Below are 13,810 nucleotides of genomic sequence, written 5' to 3'. Positions count from 1 at the left end.
GCAGCTAGGCCTGCTCCCCGTTGGCAAGTGGACATCCCCTGAGGGCTCCCGGGCTTCCAGAGGGATGTCTGACTGCCAGCTTAGGTCCAATTTCCCGGGGAGCGGGCCTAAGCCAGCAGGTGGACATCTCCTGAGGGGTCCCAGACTGTGAGAGGGCACAGGCCAGGCTGAGGGACCCTCCTGACTGCACAAATTTTTGTGCACCAGGCCTCTAGTAAATTAATAAAAGCTGTTGGATTGTTTAAGCAGAGAAGTAAAAAATCCATTTTTTTCTGTGCTGCAACTATTCATCATCTCTTGGCTCAAGTGCCACAAGGAGCAGTTTTTGCTTGGGTCACCTTAGTGTGTACAACTCCCTCAAGACTCTCCTTAACCCCTTATAACCATATTTAGTCTTTTAATTAAATGATGTGAAGTTGTTACCCTGCTACACTTTCCTTTTTATATATTGAGCACTTCTAGATTAGATGAATTTTTCTTTGAGTCATATGAACACATATGGCAGTTTACATTTTAATAAAAGGAAAGAAATATGGCATATTTTATTTTAGTTAAATGAATTTTACAACTAAAATATATCATCCTTAAATTTCAATTGAAAAAAAATCAGATTAAGCTCTGATAAAAAAATTAAATGTACTACTGAAAATTTTTACTATTGCCTCATGCATTTACTATCATTTTATGACTAATTATTTTCATCAGACATCTGCCTCCATTTAGAAGCATATTTCTTTGAGCAACTACTGTATGTGAGTCTGTTTACTACTGCCATCTGCTGGTCGTGGTTGAGAGCACATGCTTGTATCTTTTTGGTTTAAGAAATGTGTAAGGTGTTGGTTGATAAATGGGTATTGTAAAATTAAATGCATTTGTAGGAAACAGAGATGAAGTAATAAGTAATTCATCTCTGCACTTAATATTAAGTTTATTCTCCTTGCATCTTATAAGAAGCTCTCAACTTTCATTGATATACCCTGAGCTCTATGATGAAGACAGGTTCTTTATTAGCACGATTCTATTTGTATTCCTCATGTGCTTCTGGCAAACAGCTGTCTTCAACCATATCACTCTCTTCCTCTGATACCTTACACTCCTTCTGGGCATAACAGTTCACACAGCCACTTCCACTTGTGTGTAACCGATAAGTTGAAAAGTTTTGCTTTTCGCTTTGGATTTTTTTTTTAAATAATAAAATATTTTAAATGGAGATATGTGTGTGTGTGTTTTCATACCTGTGAGACTTGATGGTATGAAACACCCAGGAGTCAAACATCCCAAACCATCATAAACATTAGGTTCACTTGCTCTGTGCCCCTTATTGAGTCTGAAATAGGGAAACATACAGTCCTAAAAGACGTTTTAACCTGGGAAAAACATAGATGTTGGTATTAAATTCAACTATTCATAAATTTTAATTTTAGAATATTCTCTCTCTTAATGATCCCCTCCTCCCTCATAATTCCAAGCACAGTAAGTTAGAATGATTAAGATTTTGAAGTCTGGCAAAACTGGATGTGAATTACACAGATTAGGTGGGATTTAAGTTAAATGGACACTTTGGGAAGAAAACCATGTATTTACAATAGATAGACTAGTGTAGTGTAGTGTAGTATTACATAGTATAGAGGTTAAGATCATGTGCTATGGATCCAGATGTCCAGGGTTGAAATTCTGGCTTACTTACTTGAGCAAATTACTTAACCCTGCTGTTCCCTTTCATCTGTAAAATCAAGATAATAATAGCACCCACATCACACAACTATTGTGAAGAATAAATGAGTGTATCTCTCTGCAATGCAATGCGTATGGTGATATGTAGCACACATTTTACATTATTGTCTATTACTGTTATTTATCCAGCGATTAAAATTTTAATTCCCGTGATGGCCTCTGTGCATATAATAAAGAGAGCATGTAACTTCCAAATATAAAGATTGTGCATTAAGATTCAGGTGGGAGCAGTGAACTCACTCTTGATCAGGCCTGTGCTTCCTTGATAGAATAGCTGTTGTCAGAGGTCCCATTGGTCAGTTTTATTATAGAAAAACAAAGCATTGGGTTATTTCAACGATGCTGAGTAAGTGCTGAAAACGGTGTTTGCTGGAAATTATATAAAGCACCATGGTTGCACTTTGTCCCCATGTTCCTTGGTCTCGTGGGAATTTTTTCATTGAAACTGGTCCCTAGAGACATGAAATATCAGAATTATCTTTAAAAATACTTTAGCTTCTTGGCTTTCAGTTTCATAAAAAAATATTTTGATTGCCTGGGTAAATGGCATGAGTCACATTTCGTCTAAACTTAATGTGTGATAGCAACTATAGCAACTTAATAATTCCCTTGATCAGGCATTCACCCAAACTGGAACTTCTGCCACATTGTGAAGAAAGAGATTTCTCATTTCACCTCGACATCCTGTGTGAGATTCCCAGCCTTCAACGATGACCACTCAATGTAAAGACCAAAGTCAACACCATAACAAAAATGGGAAGACCCAGAAAAAAAACAGTACAAAAAAATAAATTTGTTTACCCCAAACCGAGAAATAACTCTATGCTTACATACAACAACTTGTGAGAAAATTTCTGCTCCATCACAGTAATGAACATTTATGAAAGTTAGTCTCAAAGATTATGTTGGATTTGTGACTGAGTCTGGAGGTTTTTCCTGTTGTTGAATGGATCAACAAAACACCACTGAATACAAGTGCTTTGGGTATTGTCTCCCGCTGACTTTTAGAATTCTTTTAAAATTATAAAGAGTATAAATTATTAAAATTATTAAAAAATAGAAAGTTTGCCTCTTTGCTTATATTTGTGGTCTCATTTGTCTTTCAGACATGGTAGTCTGAGTACTCATTCGATGAGCTTTCATACTAATACTACAATATGTTCACATAATGTATCCTTACTAATGTTAATTTGCAGAGCAAAAATTGATGTATGGTTTCTTACAAGAGTAAGTATATATTAACTAATCATTTATGACTTTTTCCTTGAGTAATGTCTCCATGGTATAATATTGTTTCCTATCTGATATAGATCAGGACGATTAACTTACAGAAAGATGCTTCACTTAGCATTCTTATTGCTCAAAATGTAATATAGTGATACTGCACATTTACTAAGCACTTACATCAGTCAACTATTTAACACATACTTATGAAATAAATGTTTATTACTGTGCAAGGACACTTGGAAATAAAAAAGAAGAAGTTCACTTTTTGAAAATAAATGATTTCATAAGCTTTTATAGCTCTTCCAGGAAGCTCAGAGCCAAACTTGAAGTTGGATTACAGACACTCTGTAGGTTTATAAGATCCTCATATTTGAATTATTTACTGAGTCATAACTGTCCCTTTTTATTCTCTGCTAGATTCTTTTGTTCTACTCATACTCCTTGGGGACATTCCTAATCTGTTATGAGTCCATTCCTATGAATTCAGAGTCTTACCATAGCACTCAGATACAAGATTAAAATTGGATGAAGCATTTTCACATAAATATGATATAATCTCTATAGCACACCTATAAGTTGTAAGTATAAGTATCATCCTATTTTACAAATGAGGACATTGAGACCTCAAAGAGGTTTTTGTGTTTTATTCTATACCACAAGTAGTGAGTTGCTTGAGTACTGCTCACCACAAGGTTGTATATAACAACAGACTATAAGTAAATAGAAATTTCAGAAAGAGAGAGCCCAGCATACAACAGTTCTTGGGGAAGTCTGAAACCCTCAGAGAAGCAGAATGACCTTTTAGATGGGGAACAATAAAAACAACCAGAAACTAGAAAGAGAAGACATCCTGGAGCTGAGCCAAGACCTGATTCTAGAGTCCCTAACTCTACTCATTCAGGCACTGCATTCATTAACCCCCAAATAAATATCTCCAATACCAAGGAGAAAAGGTTTAGACACAACCCCAAATTAAGTCCACACAACTATTTGTGGGCTTTTTTTGTTGTTCCATGGCTACAGATCACTTTAATGAACATAATGCACAAATTTCCCTTGTGTTTTTGTTATTTTGTGTGGTAGGTTTTTGTTCTTTTTTTTTTTTTTCTCGTATTCCGCAGGCCCTTGGCAGAACCTCCTTTTGGTGGGTGGATTTATGGTGCTGGGAAGGCTCTTTGAAGTGTCTCGGAAGAAAGTTACTAAAGCACAGAAGCTTAAAAAAGGGATGTGCCTTTCCAGAAAATTAGCTGTGAATAGAATAATATGTCAGTGAAACAGCGAATCTTACACATCATGTAACCTATCAACAGCCCCTCTAAGAGTCTCTCTATGCCAGAAGAGATCCTTCCATAGACAAAATAAGAGAATGTACCTTTTGGGCTAATATGAGGGGCTGAAATACCTTTTAAAGAACATGTTAAAAGAGAATGAGTAATTTGTTTTTCAATCAGTCACTTTGGGATGGCTTTTCACCATTTTTCTTTATTTTCACTGAAAAGACATTTGTATATGATTTCATTAATGATCTACGTGCCTAATGGTTGCACAGGTATCTAAAAATTAGCCTTTTACCTCCATTTTTTCTATCTTTCCCTCCATCAAAAAGTACCTCGTTTCTGTTCCTTACTATTCTAAAGTCAACCACACTATGAAAGGTCTTCTGACCATAACAAGAAGCATATGGAGAGAGACTCAAACATATTTTAACTCCATTTCAAAGTAAGTTCTCTATTGCTCAGACTGACACCCCATTTTCCTTGACCTTCCTGTTCCCCACATTTGTAATTGCCTCCTTCCTAGATGTTTATATGTCTCACCTGGCACTGCCCACCTGTAGCAACAGTCTTCTCTGTTGCTTGACCTGTGGCTGACCATGCTGACCCCAAGCTACTCACTTTATGCACAACCCACAGCTACCAAGCCACCATCAAGACAAAATGTCCCAGTTTAGATAGGCCTTAAGCTTTACTTAAACTTGATAGAAACCTTGGCATTTTGAAAGAAGAAGAGTGGATTCATTTCTGCAAAATTAAGAGTCATGCCTTAGTGTCATAAAGGGTGTAGAGAGCATGTTATCAAATAAGTTGTGTGTATAGCTGTATTCTGAAACTTTTAGGTTAGGATTCAACAGGTGTTTATAGATCTCAGGATAATGTGTGCTCTGTGGTATAAAGTGGATCAGAAGCACAGGCTGTCACAGGATGGTCAGGGGTATGAGGTCTTTGCGATTGTGTCATTTTGAATCAAATGTTCAAGTCTAGAACCAACATTATTGTCCATGATGGCAAGTGCTATAAATCTTTAGAGCGATATAAATGAGGAAGATAGTTCTTACCTACTCTTGCCTGAAACAAAAGAATAGAGGCATTTAGCCCACAAGACTGTTCATGACATGGCCCATTCTGACCTTTATAGCATCATCAAAATTATAAGAATGTTTTTCTTTATTCATCCCAAACTCCTTGCAATGTTGTGAAGATGCATTTCCTCACATTCCTATTTTTATGCATGTTTTCTTTAGATGAAAGCAATTTCCTACTCTCCCAACACCCTTGTTCAGCCAGCTAAATTTCATTAAGACAAAAATCAAGTGGCACATTTGACTTTTATTCTGTCTAGTTGCTGTTCCTCTGAGGCCCAATAATCCACTGTGCTTATTTTTATCAGCCTTTAGGAGCCTGCATTAAAATTGATGTTGTACGTTCAGCTTCTATTATGCTGGGAGCGCTATGGGACCACAGAGGTTGATATTTTATTATATGTGCTTCCTTGAGTGACATGGTATTTGAAATATAATAGTACTCATTGAATGCTTACAGAATAAGTGGTGACTGGATGAACGAGGTTCCTAAACTCTCTGTCTTTATTTTCATCTGCAGTGTGATTTTCTTCTACCTGGTTGACCATCCTCTTCATTCCAACACCAAGCTTTCTCTCAGCAAGTCCTTCCAGACCTCTGCTTCCTCCACGGTTACCTTTGTCCCCTGTCCCAGGTTTACTCTCCAGCATCCAAAATGTATCATATAAAAATGATTTGAGATCTAACTTTTAAAAATACTATTCAATTATGTAGTTATGTCCAAGTCCACCCCCATCCTTTTATGAGTCACATTAACCCATTTCCGTTGCCATGAAGCTTCTGCAGGCAGTGGCTGTGCACTGGACAGCCGAAGGGAAGAAACCAGGGAATTTACCCCCCCCCAAACCCCTCCCCACACACACATCCTGCTCCACTTTTTCTGCATGGGCTGCACTCTTCCTCAGTTCCAGCTCCTACCTGACAGGCATGTCCTACTTTCAGATTCTACTAGGATTCCCTGCCTGGATCTCTAGTAGCACTGTCTCTTCCTGTTATTCTATTTCATGAAGAGTTTCCTGCCTAATGTTACTCATTTCTTGTTTAGCTCCTCCACTTTTCCAAAGCCTGAGTATTTAGTTCACTGACTTAAATTTCCTTTATTTTTAAATACTTAGAATAGTTTTGTTGTTGTTGTTGTTTTTCTGATTGCATCTTGAATAATAAAGTGAATTTAGAGATATGGGAAGAAAGTGGCTAAAATTTTTCTTGGCCTAATTTTGAATTACAAAGAAAACCCCATATTTTCTGAATGACTGCAGTGACTCTATATAATTCATTCACATCATATTGATTTCAACAGTTACTGAAAGCTCTGTGGAAACTGAAAAAAAAAGCAAAGGTAAAGGAAAGTAACAATGGACACAATTATCATTTTATACTTAAAATAACTAATATAACTTCTTACTCTGTCAAAGACCTAAATTCAGCTAGAACAAGTATTACTTTATGATTCAATAATCTCAGGTTTATTTTGCTAAAAGTAAATAAATTGCATTTAGTTCCATGTAAAATTATGCAACTTCATTTAAAAAATTGAAATTAAATACTATTGATTCTGTTCTTTGAAATGCCAGATAATATATTTTCTTCAACTACTCAGGGTGGTGGGGTCATGTGGACTAAAGTGGTAAAAATAGATTTCCTGGAAAATTCTGCAAATTAGTCAAAGGAAAAAAATACAGTAGATTTTCTAATATTTCCAAGAAATGAAGCAAGGACATTTAGCTTAGACTTAACTAGAAGCCTAGTTTATTCAATAATTTTAATTAAATGAATCAAATAATTATAGAAATGTTGGAGTAATAATCTCAAATAATGTACCTGAATAAAAATTTGACACCATACAATCCTTAAAAGAACTCCAGGGAAACACAAAAAAATAAAGATGACAAGACCCAGGTGAAAATGTGCCAACTGCTTTAGTTTCATTGTTATGATACAAATGAAGGACCTTTACTTTTATGCTTTTTCATGAGAATCTTTACCTTTATAGCAGTAGAAGAGGGATATGTACATGCTCATTATATTAGCTTGATAGGGCTGCCTTAACAAAATACCATAGACTAGGTGGTTTAAACAATAGAAACATATTTTCTTACAGTTCTAGAGGCTACAAGTCAGGATGACGATGCCAGCAGTGTTGGTTTCTTCAGAGCGTTTCTCTCCTTGGTTTGTAGGAAGTCATCTCCCTGTGTCTTTTTTTGTTTGTTTGTTAGGTGCCAAGCACTGTTCTTTTTTGAAAATTTATCTTTCTTGTTGAAAGTATTATAGATGTCCCCATTTTCTCCCCTAATTGACCTCTTCTACCCCACACTCCTGCCTGGCCTTCACCACACTATTGTCTATGTTCATGGATTAGGCATAGATGCATATAAGTTCTTTAGTTAATTTCTTCTGACCCCCACCCATTCTCCAGGTCCCTCCATGCTGTCTCAAAGGGCAGGAGATCCTTCTTTTTTACAGCTACATAGTATTCCATGGTATAAATGGGCAGCCGATATTTTAACCACTCATCTACTGATGGGCACTTTGTGTGTGTCTGTCCTAATTTTCTCTTTGTATAAGAACAGTAGTCTTATTGGATGAGAGCCCATCCAAATTATCTCATTTTAACATAATTATTTCTTGAAAGATCCTCACTCAAAATAGTCACAATTCAAGGTACTGGGTATTGATAAAGACTTCAACATAAAAATGATGTGGGACACAATTCACCCTATAATACTCATGTAGTAATTGAATTTTCCTTTTGGAGAAAATATACGCTGAACTTGGTGGTTTGGGTTTTAAGGACAAAATAAAGAGGAAAATAAGAGACAATAAAAAAGAGCAAATAAGAAAGTAGAATTGCTTCTCACTGTACTATAGTCAGATATGTACTAGTGTTACATCTCCCCCCGCATTTTTGTGCATTTTCTGTCAATAATAATCATTTCTGCTTTGATGTTCCACCTTTATTGATCTGAATTCAGTGGTTTCCTTTGTACTGCTTTAGCACCTGGGTGTTTATCAGTACTGATGGACTGTCAGCTTGTACAACAACTATATATAGATGCTTTTTGACTAAGGAGGGGATTATGTCCTGACGAACCTGTCATAAGTTGAAAATGTGTTTCATACACCTAACCTACCAAATATCATAGCTTAGCCTGGCCTACATTAGACCTGCTCAGAACACTACAGTTGGGAAAAATTATCTCACTGTCACTGCCCAGCATGATGAGAGAGTATCTTACCACGTATGCCTAACCTGAGAAAATATCAGAATTCAAAATTTGAGGTACAGTTTCTACTAAATGCATATCATCACTATGAAGTCAACCCATCATTCAGTCGGGGACTGTCCATACATCTACTAGTATTTCCTCCATTAAACTGAGAGTTCCTTGAGGACTTAGGATGAGTTATTTCATCTTTATGTCATCAATGCTTGGCTTGGCACCAAGTAGGTCCTACCTTCACATAATTTCTTGCCCAACAAATATTGTCCAGCATCCTCTTTGTGGGGGTTGTAGAAGACACAAAACGATTAGAAACATAAGACACAGTGCCTACTTTACTGAAACAGCTTAATAAAAGAATCTCAGAGCAGTAATACTTCACACACCTCCACTAACAGCAACATCACTATCCATAATCAGGAAAAAATATCCTTTATATTTTCTCTTCTAGACACATAGAATTTTAGGATATGCATTATATTCTTTAGGCAGGGATTTTCTGCCATTTTAGTAATCCTATATGGCATAAGTAATTGTGAGTTCAAGACTTGAATTGTGTAGTGAGTCAAATACTATGAAATGTAGGGCCAGTTCTTAAAGTTCAGGTGAGTATACATTTATCCTGGAAGGATGTATGATAAATTATAAACCCAAAAATCTAGAGATGAAATTGTTACAATTCAAAGGATAGCAATAATGAAAGGACTAAATGTCAAGTAAACATTTAATTCCAACTGAGTAGCCTACTTCACAAGCTACACAATGAAGGGGGACATCCTGTCAGTGTCAGCCCATATTTATTAGAAACCTTTTTGGGAATAAAATATTTCAAAATCACTTTTTGCCTCTCATCTCTGGGTTACAATTCATGGTCCAATATAACTTTGTATCTAGATAATTACACTGGGGTTCATCAAATCCCTCTAGGAATGATCTAAGAAGGTTTCTCAGTCTACCTCTGCAAAATTGTTCAACTTAAGAAGTGAAATACTTTCAAACTTGCTCATAGCCAGCACTCAATTACTCTGAAATCTCTCCCATCTGTCCTTCATCACTTCCTCTTCCCCATGGTTTAGATTTTAAAGGTTTTTAAATTAGAATGTATCCGTTAATTAATCTTAACACTATTCCTGGCACCTACTTATGCCAGACAGTGCATATAATTCCTGCTCTTATGGAGCTTGAATCCAAGTAACTAAAACTTAATTCAAGCAATAAGTGTAAATATTTCTAAGTAAAGAGTATTAATTGGCATTTTTAAAAAGGCTTTGATGTATGAAGTCCAAGTTGAGCATGTATAAGAACCACCTCCAAGCACGCACCCAAATCTGTAATTATTCAAACTAAATTTACCTGAGATTGTTCCATCACTCTCCAAAGCCATCAAAAGCTTTTTCTTCGAGAGCATGTATGAAGAAAAGTAGAGGCAACACGCCAAAACCCTAAATGCTTGATGTTACCTAAAATATTATTCCAGAAATTCATCCTGATAATTTTTCTGCTTTATCAGTTTACTTTATCTTTGGTTCACCAGGTAATATTACAAAATTCCTTTGCTCATGTTTTATAAATGAGTTAAAAAACACCACCATCAGCTAACTGTATAAAATATTTACTGATACAATAAAAATAATTTCTATAATATTCTCTTCTTTTGAAAGTAAGGTCCAGAAGTTTCTTTTCAAATTCAACAATAGATAAGTCATTTAATGGAATTGATAGTATCATTATCTAGTCTCTGGCAGTTTTAACATTTACAAAATGGTGGTGACATCATCTATCCATGTGATTTTTGTAAGCATTGTATGAAATAATGTATTGAAAGCCCTAATGATGGTGCCTCGTATATAATTCATATAATCATGTATGTGCGCCTTCCAGAGACCTCTGACATACTAGGTTCTTTTAAAGGCAGAAAGGTTGCATATGAGGATCCCAAAGGCCTTTTTCACCTGAAAAATTGTATCTACTGGAGCGTTAAGCCAAAGTTGTCAGCCTTGACATATTTATATAACACTGCCTATTGACTTTTTAAATTATCATCTAAATTAAGAGGAGATTGCTAGAACTAATGATCCAAGGGTCTTGTTTGCCATCTCTGTTGGCTGCCAAAAAAGTTATAAATTTCCCAGTTCCAGATCAGTGCAAGAAATACATTATGCTAAGCAGACTCCTTTCCTAAATGATTTCATGGACAATATGATTTTCTCCACAGTCCCACTCATCACAGTAGAGGCTTAATGGAAATGGAAGGGAGTAAGAAGAAGCCTTTGCAATAATGCGATGAAGAGAAATGAAATGATTATCTGGTCAAAGGAAAAATTATTCCACATGTATAAATATAGGCTTTCCCACAACTAACAAGCTCAGAGTCATGGGGGAGGAGCCCTCAACCCTTAAAAACTCCGTTATTAAGTAGTCTGGATCCTGGGCAAAAACCTCTGTGTGATCTCTCAGGCCCAGCCATAGACAATTACAAAAGCTTTACCTAGCAAGCCTCACAAAGGGAAACTGCCCTTCTCACACAAGCTTTGGTGTCCAACCAATGCACTGTAGTCATTGAAGGAAGTGGCACTCAAGAACTTAACTCCCTCACCCCCTAAGCTAGTCATATAATCTGCATTCATAGAATAGGCACTTCTATGCAAAGGCTTCTTTATCAGAGGCCTTGGGCAGAGGCCTTACTGAGGCAACTCTACCAAGTGGTCTAAGGGGTGGTAGAAGAGGATCTTGAAGATACTTTTTGTCCTCTCTGGTTCAGTATTCAGTAGCTGTCTATTCTTAGCCTTTTCCCATCTTTCCTCTCCCCTCCCTCTTTGGGTTCTCTCATCAGTGAGGTGACTACCACACCTTTGCCTATCCAGCTGTTCCTAGATCAGCACTATTTGATGGGGGAAATGGAATGGGGTAGGGGAGAGCCAGTGTTTTCTCTGGTTTAACCTCATCCTTATACTATCATAGTAAATGATTGAAGGCTCGAGTGTTGCTTTCTTTGTTTTGGGGGTTTCTTTTTAATCCTCACCTGAGGATATTTTTCCATTGATTTTAGAGAGAGTGGGAGAGAGAGGGAAAGACAGAGAAATATCGAAGTGAGAGAAATACATAGGGCTTGGGCTGGGGAGGAGCCTGCAACCCAGATACCAGCCCTTGACGGGAATCAAACCTGGGATCCTTTGGTCCACAGGAGGATGCTCTATCCACTGAGCCAAACCGGCTAGGGCTGGCTTGTTATTTTAATTGGCTTCTCCAGTTCCTGGCAGCTCAGCTTTTTAGCTCCTGACAATCATCATCCAGGTCCATAGGGTATGGAGGAACCAGGTGTTGTCCAGAGCAGACACAGAATCCAGAGTCAGATGACTGGGTTCAAATCCCTGTTCTGCCTTAGTATTGACAGTTGTTATGGGCTGAAATATGCCCTTCCCCTCCCAGTAGTTCAGAATGTGACCTTATTTGGGAATAAGGCCTTTCAAGTGGTAATTAAGTTAAAATAAGGTCATTAGGATGGGCCCTAATCCAATAATGACTACTGTCCTTGTTAGAAGAGATTAGGACAGAAACACACAGATAAAACTATGTGAGGACACAGGGATGAAATAGCCATCTACAAACCAAGGAGAGAGGCCTCAGAAGAAATCAACCCTACTGACATATTGACCTTGGATTTATAGCCTCCAGAACTGTGAGAAAGTAAATTTCTGTTGTTTATTTCTGAATGAATTATAGAAATAGAAATCCCATAATATATAAGGCTTCACAGTCTACTTAGGAGTAGTCATATGAATTACTAAGTTATATGAATGAAGCACAAAGAATATGTTCTAAAAAATGCACCTGAAATGAAATTGATACTGTCCCAGAGAACCATCGCTATCAGGCTCTACCAATAGTAACCTTCAGTAAAGAGATGTCTTGACCTCTCTGAAGCTGCATTCTCTCTGATTTATAAAAGGAAATAACAATATCTTCCTTACCGGTTTGAGGGAGAGTAAAATACAATAATGTGCATACAATGCTTAGCAGAGGTTGTGACCAAATAAGAGTGTTCCACACAAGGGAGGCTTTGCCTGCTTTAGAAAAATATGTTTGTACATGAGCAAACACATGACCCTTTACTTAGCAGGTAGGAGCCAGCCCCAACCAATGTGCCTCACATAGGCATCATTCAGGTATCCCAGATGATTCCACATGCTTTGCCCTGTCCTCAAATGTCACTGCAAATGAAAAGAACCTCCTCCCCCTCCTCCTCCTCCTCCTCCTCCTCCTCCTCCTCCTCCTCCTCCTCCTTCTCTTCCTCCTCCTCCTCCTTCTTCTTCTTTTTTCTCTCTCTCTCTCACCGAACCTGGGACCCTTCAGTCCACAGGCCAATGCTCTATCCAGTGAGCCAAACCAATCTGCGCTCTTCTCCTCTCTACTTTTTCCTGGGAAGAAGGAAAGTGTAAAGGCAGAGGGTTTCAATCCATACCAAAAGGAGGGATAAAGAACTCTACTTAGACACAGACCAGTCCAAGTAAGACCCCAGAGGCTTGAAATAGTGTATAAGTTGGGGGATTATGATGTGTTCCAACCATAAAGTGAAACAAAGGATGGAGGGAGGTGAGGTTGAAGAAAGGGGACCTAGGCTCTCCTCACATGGAAGTCATTACAAAGTCTCTCTTTCCCACACTCCCTCCTCACTCTCTTTCTCCCTTTCACCAGGTTCACCTACTTGCTTTCAAATAACCCCTCAATTGAAAATTGAAAACAATTCAGGAAGGAAGACTTGCAACATAAATTGCATCTGTGAATGCTCTGGAAATTAATCTGTTACATACATCATTCTTTTTGAGACTTTTATCTTCCTTCTAAAGAACTCAGAAACTCAATGGCAACTTGAAACAGAACCCAATTTAGTCCTGTCATTAGACCAAGAGGGTTTTATTCTCCCTGGTCCTCTCTCAGATTTTAAATGGATGTGGTTTTATTCCCCTTCTCATCTAATACTGGAACATATCCATCTACAGCAAGATCTCACTTTTAAATGATGTTGTATTTCAAGAGACCTTTTAAAGGGGAAAAATAATAGCTCCCCTCTCAACAAAGCTCATGGCGGGAAAGTGAGTCTATTTATCTCCAAAGATTCAACAAATTCTTAGGAAGTATTGGGCCCAAATTCTTGGTGGCTAGAGGAGGAGGTGGGGTTCAGAAGGGGGACATGACTTGCTCAGAGTCACATAGCTAAGTTAGTGTGTCACCTGTTGTGAAAGTAGAGACGTCTACACAGCAGACATCT

Source organism: Myotis lucifugus, unplaced genomic scaffold (genome assembly GCF_000147115.1).
Source record: "Myotis lucifugus unplaced genomic scaffold, Myoluc2.0 scaffold_143, whole genome shotgun sequence".
NCBI classification, from domain to species: Eukaryota; Metazoa; Chordata; class Mammalia; order Chiroptera; family Vespertilionidae; genus Myotis; species Myotis lucifugus.
Note: the sequence above shows the minus strand (reverse complement) of the source record.